Source organism: Peromyscus maniculatus, chromosome 12 (genome assembly GCF_049852395.1).
Source record: "Peromyscus maniculatus bairdii isolate BWxNUB_F1_BW_parent chromosome 12, HU_Pman_BW_mat_3.1, whole genome shotgun sequence".
In the NCBI taxonomy this organism is placed as follows: Eukaryota; Metazoa; Chordata; class Mammalia; order Rodentia; family Cricetidae; genus Peromyscus; species Peromyscus maniculatus.
The window spans coordinates 8,681,580-8,690,511 of NC_134863.1; the positions used below are offsets into that span (position 1 = coordinate 8,681,580).

Sequence of the window (8,932 nt, forward strand, 5' to 3'; positions counted from 1 at the left end):
GTGTGTGTCTGTGTCTGTGTGTGTCTGTGTCTGTGTGTAGTCTACTCCAGTGTCCTGGTACAGAACGCTGGTAGCATTTCCCTGTCTGATAGTTTCCTATCTTTAGCAGCCCAAGCCAGGATCCTACAATATACTGCAGAGACCTGGCCAAAATGATACAAGATTAGAAAACAGGCTTCTGAGCTGGAATGCAAATGAAAACCAAGGCCGTGGACTCTCAGAGGCGGCTTGGCTACATCGGGTCCCAAGGAGTTGGGAAGAGCTTGGGGGAAACGTGATACATACTTATCCTACTCCCCAGCTCCTTGGCCTGTTGCATTTCTGGATACCAACCCATCAGTCCTCAAAACTCCAGGGATCACACGGGCACAGCTTTGATCCAGCATTTGAGGCGGAGGAAGGCGGACCTCTGTGAGTTCCAGCCAGACTCACACAGTGAGACTCTGTCTCCAAAAAAAAAAAAAGATCGGGGATGGTGGCGGTGGAGGACCAAGGTGGGCTTTCTTTGGCTACCTCCTTCCGGCCTCTGCAGCCCCATGGCTGAAGGTTCGCCTGTGCCTGCGTGAACCACAAGCAATCAGCAGGTCTGCGTGTGCTGTTTAAGACGGCTGCCCCCTGTGGAGACACAAGAGGGGAAGCAGGAAAGCTTTGGGTCCGAGAAGAGGGAAGCCAGTTTGAAGCTACAGCTGGAGAATGGGCAGATGTGAGGAGGACCGGAAGCCCGGTTCTGCCTGGTCCTGCCCCGCCCCTTTCCATCTGGAGCCGCCGCTGCCTCAGTCTTCCCGGAAGAACAGCAGCAGCACACACAGGAGGCTGGGAAAGTTGGGGGAACCGGTTTACAAGTCTAAGTGCAGGAGTTCACAGTCTTTGTGCTCCACGCAGACACTCACTCGGGCAATACTTGGCCGATGAGATCAATCCACCTACACCTTTAAGTTGTTCTCGCTCACACAGGGCCCAGAAGGTCTAAGCCTTGGACCGGGACCAGGGTTCTGCCACAAACATCTGCCAGGGCCAACAGCCCTTGGGGAGCAGATACATAATGTAAACTGCGTTTGGATGGAGGAGTCGGAGAAGGCGGAGTGAGGGATCTGGATAGCAAGCACAGGGACTGCGCAGGAATTTGGCTCCGGCCTGCACTGAGCCTTCTTAGACAATCACCTTAATGTGAGTACCTCTCGGTTTCCCATGCTTCAGGAGGGCTGGGGAAGGGTGGATGATCCCCAAGGTGAACAACCCAGAGACTGTCTGATTGTTTCCTCGGGCCTTGCCAGTTGGCCTTTATTCCCGCCCTGCCCCCACCCCCCCCCCACCCCCCCCCACCGCCGGGAAACTTGCTTGCCTAAGCAGGACTTTTCTTCAGCTATTTTTCAAACTTTACTCATGATTTCCAACCACGAGCAATCCTTCCCCAAGATGACCAAGCCTGGCTTTTGCCTAGTTTCTCATCAAAGCGCCCAGACAAAGAACCAGGGCAGGGCAGCATTTCGCAGGGTCTGAGCTAGCTGTGGACAAGACTCAGGGTCAAGAACTGCCCCAGAAAGTTCTAGCTTCAGGAGTGCCAACTACTGTCCTCTCTGATGTCCTCCACAGGCACAACCGTGCAAGCCTTTAGTGGTCCGTTGGCAGGAGAGAGGGTGAGCCTGAGTGTATCTGATTGAGGGAGGGGTGGTAACTGCTCAAAGGTGAGAATCTGATTACAGCTTCTGGATCTCCCCCCCCCCCCAGCACCCATATGCCTGTAGAGCTGCCTACACGGGCCCCAGGAGACTGAGAGGGAAAGGCCTGCTGCCCGGCCGTACTCATCACCCATATCTAATTCACCATCCAAGAGGCTGCAGAAGGATTCTTCTCTGGGTTTCAATCTTCACGGCAATGAACCATTTTATCTCAGAACTCGGGGGTGGGGGTGAATGAATTCCCTTTCCGTAATGCAGATGGACTAAATCCCCTTTGCTTGCTTGCTTGCTCTCTTGAAAAAGAAAATTCAAAAGCTGATGCCATTTGCGCTCTTGGACGGTGCCTGATAAGGCTGAGCTGCTTGGCTCGGTGCAGAGTCTCGGCCTGGCTTTGAGTTTGATGGGGGCCCAGAGGCCTAGAGCAGGCCAGTGAACAGCCTGACTCAGGCGGGGAAGGGTCTGAGAAGGACCCTGGAACTTCCTGGTATCCTCAGGAAGACTTTCAGAAAAGCCTGTCCTGGACTCGTCCTGACTCGCTGTCCTAAGCCGCCCACGCCCACTCGGACGGAGCCTGGGTCAGTCCATCGCTGGTGCTCACAGCCCAGACTGAGCACGGACTGAGCCGGGCATTGCCTGCATTCTCTCATTGGAGAGCCATTTTACAGGTTGGAGACAGGAGCCCCAAGTGTTTAATCTTTTAGACAGCACAGCTAAGACTCAACAGGAAAAGGCTCGAGCTGCCAAGCCCGATGACCCAAGTTCAGTCCCCGGAATACACAACAACTCCCCCAGGTTGCCCTCGGATCTACCTCCCCCCACCCCACACTGTGACATGTGCCTCTCCCCCAACTGTACTTCCTACACATAAACGTAGATCACATGGGGTTTGAACTCCTGCTTCTGTTGAGTCTGTGTTCTTCACTCTAAGTGAGGCCCTTCCTGATTTGGGTTCCAGCTAACCCCAAGCAGGCTTCTTTGCCCTCCTGCCACACCCCTCACCCTTACCTCCAAGCTCTGACACGCAACACTGAGCAGTGTGCCAAAGGAGACTTTCCAATGCTAAGCTCCCTTGGCCTTCTGTTCGCTTTAGTGGTTCTTAAGTGTGTCCCCAGATCGACAGCATCACATCCCACCTCAGACAGACCTGCTGAATCAGAAACTCTGGGCACAGGGCCCGGCACTCGGCTTTAACAAGGGTTCCTCTGGTTGTGATACATGACAAGCTTGAAAAGTACTGGCTGCCTCTTGCTTCTTTAGACCAAACAAACCGTGATGACAACTGAGGGCAACCTTGGCTCTTGCCGTGGTCTTTGTCACCTGAGCCAGCTCATCAGGTGTGTTATGAAGAGACCCTGAGTGGCTGATAATGAAATAATGCGGCTGTTTGGGCCTCCTTGTTGTTATTCACTCTATTACTTTAGTATTATTCTAGTTCAGGGGTAGCTGACAGAAGAGGCCATTGTCACGTGAACATTATCGGCACTCTAACAGTTCCAGTGGCTTAGTAAGAAAAAAAAAAAATCTAGAGATGGCCCAGGGGTTAACAGCACTTGCTGCGCTTGAGGACGACCCTGGTTCACTTCCCAGCGCCTGTATGGGGTAGGTCATTATGCAGCCTTAACTCCAGTTCCAGGGATCCTGACACATTCTTCTAGCTTCCGCAGGCTCTGGCGGCGCACACATATATGCCTGCACTCTCATGCACGCATAAAAATAAGGATTGATATTTTTTCAATCCCCTGGTTTGGAGGGAAAAATCACCTGGGACCATGTCAGTTCTTGAAATGTCTTAACAGCCTGCAACCCACAGCCCAACCCAGGAAATGAGTTCCTAAACACATTTGTCCTGGCAGTGAATTCTGACCTTACTGACGAGCCCTCTAACTCTAATTATGGAATTGTCTACCTTTCTCTTTAACTCTGTCCATTTTTGCTCCATGTATTTGAAACACTTTATTTGTTGCATACATGAGTATGATTGTTTTCCTCTGCCATTATTTTCAACTTGTGTCTTTAGATTTGAATTACATCTCCTGTAGACTGCAAATAATTAAGTCTTTTTAAAAAATCTCATCTGACAATCTCTGCCTTTTAATTGGAATGTTTAGTCCATTAACATTTAATGTAATTATTGATATGGTTGAATTTAGTTTTATTTTGCCCCTCTGTTTTTTATTTCTCTATCCTTCCTTCCCTGCCTTCTTTTGGAATTTTAAAATTCCATTTAAATTTATCTATTGGGTTTGTAGCTATACCTCTCTGCATTAATTCTTTAATGATTGCCCCAGGGATTACAATGCATCCTTAACTTTTCACAGTCCACTTAGAGTTACTATTTCAAGTAAAACATAGAAACTTTGTAACCACAGATGTCCATTACTCCCTGCCCCCTTCCTTCATGCTGTGAATATCATATGTATTACATCTACATAAATTATAAAACCCACATACAATGTTATAATTTTGTCTTAAATAGCCATGTGAATTTCAGAACAATTAAGGAGGCTTATTGCCAAAGGGAACCTCAAAATTAAGGGAATTTTCAGGAATCTGATTCTCATCATGGTTAGAAAAAGGAGCCTGGATCTTTCAATGATTGTTTGTCTCTTCCAGGTGAGGCTAATTTTAGGGCCACAGGAAGGAAGCACAGCTGATTCATCTCAAACCCTGTCTTTGTTTCCCAGTTTACTGGAACTCCATTATCAGACCCAAAGTTGTCTCCAGCGTACCCACAGGCCCTATGGCATAGACCTGATGATCCCGGGCTTTTCTTTTGTCCAGGTTTCCTCTGCTTCTCTCACATGAAACCCTTGGTCTCACATTTTTTTTGACTGCTGTTTTCTTTTTCTGACCCTGTGCATGCAGGTCAGAGTTTGTCCCCAAGCATAATAGATATACTGGTCAGCTTTGCTAAATGAGTCCAGGAATCCCAGACAGGCTGACTGTTCCCTCAGAGGACAGTGGAGCACAAAGGGGAAGACCCTGGGAAGGGGAAGGAAGCGCCTTCCAGTAGTAGTGATAGGAAATGGGTCCCCGGGCAGGGCGTTGTGTAATAGTCTCCTGCAAGATTGAAACATTCCATTCTGCAGAGAAGCTCTTCAAACAGGAAGATGAACAATTCAAAATAGCTGCAGGAACTCTCTGAAACTGACCAGATTCACTAGGCCCCTCCCTGCCAGAGTGAGCAATGAAAGCTGAGAGTCCCCCCCTCAAGACCAGAGAGCCGAACTACAAAGACAACTGAGGCCAGACCAGCTGCCTGGAAGAAGCAGAAACCATCTGAGATGCCGGAAGATGTTTAGATCACCTGAGTCACTTGGAAAGCACACTCTCCAACCTGTTAGGATGCCTTTAGGCTGTGCAGTGTGCTCCAGGTTCCCAGCTTCGTGAGTTGTCACCATGCTGGGGTGGGCTTTGGGGACACTGCTGTCTGTGAGTCATTTCTGGTCCTGTAAGTAACCCCTCACCCACATTCCCGTAAGTGACCCCAATAAAACTCATTGGTTCACCAGGCTGGACTTTGGTCTGTCGTGAGATTTCTCTCTGGAGTGAGTAGACCTGTGTGTTGCATCTCCCCAGGAAAAGTCTTGCCACAGAACACAGGGCTCTAGCCAAACCATCACTGGGGGACCCCAGAAAGCTGGAGTCAACTCTGATGGAATGGAAATGTGATGCTTGAGATTGTAATGGCTGCGAAGGGAGGGCCAGGCCAGGGTATGTGGGCATGTGGGTGAGACCCGGATTTTCAGCTCGTGTGTACCTGGAGGAAGTGAGCCCTGGGCCACCCAGAGCTGCTGACGCTGCAGCCTGGAGGCCCGAAGCTTTGTGGAGAAGCCATTAGTCGGGTGACAGGGGAAAGAATGAAAAGCTGCCTGATTCAGGGTCCGCAAGGGCCGCCGGCCCCACTGTAAGGGAGGCAAAAATACATCTGGGTTTTTCTGGGGCACACCCCGGGGCTGACCAGAAAAGGACCTTCATCCCAGAATAAAGGGGCCTGTGAGTGGAGTTTCCCCTAAGTGTCAGAGGAAGAAGGGTGGCGTCCAGGGGTCAGGACAGGGAGAGGCCGGCAGGACTGGAAGGAGGCGAAACTGGGGGATCCCCTGAGTCATGCCTTCCCTCACCTGTGCCCAGCCAAGTGAATACCATGAGACCTGCAATGCCTAACTTCATATGAAATGTGATAATCAATACTGGGGCAGAGTTTTGCATGAGGTGTGTAGAAAACTTTGTAGGAGGGAGCTGGAATAGGAACAAGCCACGGCATGTTTCAGCCCATGGGAGCAAGTTAGCCGCTCTGCCGGGTACCGCCGGCTACAGTGAAGGGTTTGCCTGTCCAAGCGGTGGGAATTAAGCAAATCTCCCAGTGAGACTGGACCTGTTATAATAACCTGAAGTGTATGGGCCCACGCCAGGAAGGGATGAGAAGGTACCGCGGCTAACAAAATCTACTGTACACACATCCCCAAGACAGGCTGGCCACTAGTGACATTAGGTGACCTAAGGTGGCCACTACATCTCAGGGCACCGTGGGGTTTCCAGGTCCCTGAGATTTTCACACTTTACACTTTTTACATTTTACAGAACACTATGCTCTTCTCTGCATTGAGCTTCTTTCAGACGCTGCATGGACAGCGTGATCACAAAACAGACAATGCTGGGCCTCTCATTCAGTTTCCGGGGCTCAAGCCAAGAAGCAAGCAGAACCCTCCTCTGCCTCCTTTTCCTCCAAAGAAACCCCAGAGAACTGGAAATGCACTCCACTCCCCGACCCCTGCCCACCTCAGCTCTTAACCTACAACTGACGTGACTACCATTCCCCGTTGGCGAAGGGCCTAGACACACGGGACCTTCAAAGAATTCAGAGTAGATTCCTCCCCTTAGGAAGCCTGGAATCGAGGACTGGAGAGACCACCGTCCCAAGCCGTCTCTCCCAGATGGCTTCTCAGCTTCTGGACAGATGTGCAAGGTCATTCTCCCTGCCCCCTAGAGAAGAAAGCAGTCTCCTCCCAGGTCCTCACAGCAGGGTCAGCAGTGTGGCTCCTGTTCACACTCAGCAGGGCAGCAGGTCCCTTTCCGGGAGCCATCTGCCTGGCCACTTAGATGTTTCTTGGTAGGGCCGGCTACTGGACAGTCCTCGGTGGGAACTTTATAACAAAGGAATTTTGGGGTGTCTAGTGAATGGCCAAGTTGCAGGAATTGCCGGCTAGGCTGTACTAAAGCAAGCATTCTGCCTAATTACAGGTGTGTGGCACAGCTGTCTTTCTAGTTGGAGCTGCCCATGCCTGCTCCCGAAGGCAGGGCCAGGGGAGCCTGTGTGCTGCTTCTGGAGCCCAAGGCCTTGGCTTCTCCATATTGCCTGTTTCTGGTTTCCTCCCTTGCCCAGGTTGCCAGGACCTAGAGCAGCATCTCTGGCTGCTGGTCACCTGGTGGCTAGGCGGTAGTACCTGGCTGTGCGGTGGGCACAGGGCCACACCGAGCTCCCCAGAGCCTCTCTGCTGCCAGGCTCCAGCCGGCTCCTTTGCCCAGTCGGTGCCCCCTCGCCAGGCTCGGGAAGACATTACCTCCTTGAGGTCCTGGTACTCACGCCTCAGCTGAGAGACCAGATCGCGGCTACACCGGCATCCTTCAGCCAGGCGTGGGGGTCACGTTGACAGCGGGCAGGTTGATGCGTGCCTACTGACAGGCAGAGGCTAACTCAGCCCTTTCCCATTACATATCATTGCTGTAATCTGTTAGGTGCCTCAAATGCTTTCTGATTCGCCTCCTGGGGTGGGGGTGGGGATCCTTTGGCAAAGTATACTACAGTGGCCATTACAACCCATCCCAGCCATAAGCTTCGGCCTCTGCTGGAAGTTTGATACGTAGCCAAATACTTACATTTTCAACAATTAAAATGATTAATAAGTCATCATCAGATGACCAGCATGGGCTTCGGCTCAACTCTCTGAGGGCTTTTCCCAGGCCGTCGTAAGCGGCACCTGTGTCCACTGGCCGCAACGTAGAACGTGTCCCCTGCATCCAGAAGCCGTGTGTTTCCCACTGGGCACTGAATATGCACCCTTGCACCCCAGCACCGGTGGCTTCCTGCACCTCCTCCCCATGGCTGTCATTGTGTCCCAGGACCCTCACGTCACCCCGCACCCACACGTCACTGAGTATGGATTAGTGGGTGACCCCTGAAGAAAAAGGAGCCAATCTGAGCTGGGGCAGCCAAGTGTGTGTTGGTGTGTGGAGGATGCCATCCTGGTGGATGCTACGCTGGATCCTACACGCGGGCTGGGTGCAGGGCAGCAGGCAAAGGGAGCTGGAACGCAGGCTTTGATAGTCACTTCCGAGAGGGTCGGGTTCAGTGTCCTCCACCAATGAATGAATGGGTAGAAGTGCCGGGATTCGAACTCAGGTCTCCTGACATCCCAGCCTCGGGGAGAATGACACCCCCCATCCACCCAGCCCTGGGAGTCCCTAGCCACACTCCCTGAGTGCACGTGGCCCCTAATGGATGCCCTTCAGAAGCTCCAGGGGCCTCGGGAGGCTGGGGTCGTGTGAATGGCCAGGCCCATCAGCACCTCTACCGGTCCATTCTTCAGGCTCCTCAGATGGAGCTCTGCAGATTTGCTAGGCCTTTGCAAGCTCCTCCGCGTGGCGTGGCGGTGTCCCAGGACAGCCTGCCCCTGTCCCACTCTCACCAGTAGCTCTGGAAAGCAAAGGTCGTCCTTTCTTAGCGCTCTGGAGTGTGAATGTGTGTCGTCGTCGTCGTCGTCCCCCCCCCCCCCGCTCTTCACAGCAAGTCACGGATTATCCGTCCACCCCCTACCCCCACCTGGCGCCCAAAAGAGAAGGAAGAAGGTTTGCTCATTTCAGAACACCTCAGGTTAGAAGGGCAGAACGCTGTGTTCTTTCCCTGGTCCTGCCTGCTCTGTGGCTGCAGGCGAGTTATACAAGCTCTCTGGGCCTGCTTCCTATCTGACCTTTAGTCCCGTCCTTGGAAAGTGAGCCCAGTTCTCCTGAGGGTGTTGTAGGATCAAGGCCTAAAGCTCCAGGCCTGGGGCAGGGACTCCGGGTTTTCTCCTTTCCCTGTTTTTTTTTTTGTTTTTTGTTTTTTGTTTTTGTTTTGTTTTTTTGGTGTTTTTTTGTTTTGTTTGTTTGTTTGTTTTCCTACTGTGAATTCCGAGGGGGCTGGACCAGGCTCACCGCTGAGGGAGGACTGTGCGGGCTCCACTTCCCCATCCCTCCAGCTGGCAGGCTCTGCAGGG

At 52.1% G+C, this 8,932-nt stretch overlaps 1 long non-coding RNA gene across 1 annotated transcript; it reads left to right on the forward strand.

Moving 5' to 3' along the window:
- Positions 1–584: 584 nt before the first annotated feature.
- Positions 585–5,192, forward strand: LOC107402549 (uncharacterized). Its single transcript, XR_013043647.1, has 2 exons — positions 585–1,167; positions 1,729–5,192. It is a non-coding gene; the product is annotated as an uncharacterized LOC107402549 (long non-coding RNA).
- Positions 5,193–8,932: the final 3,740 nt, after the last annotated feature.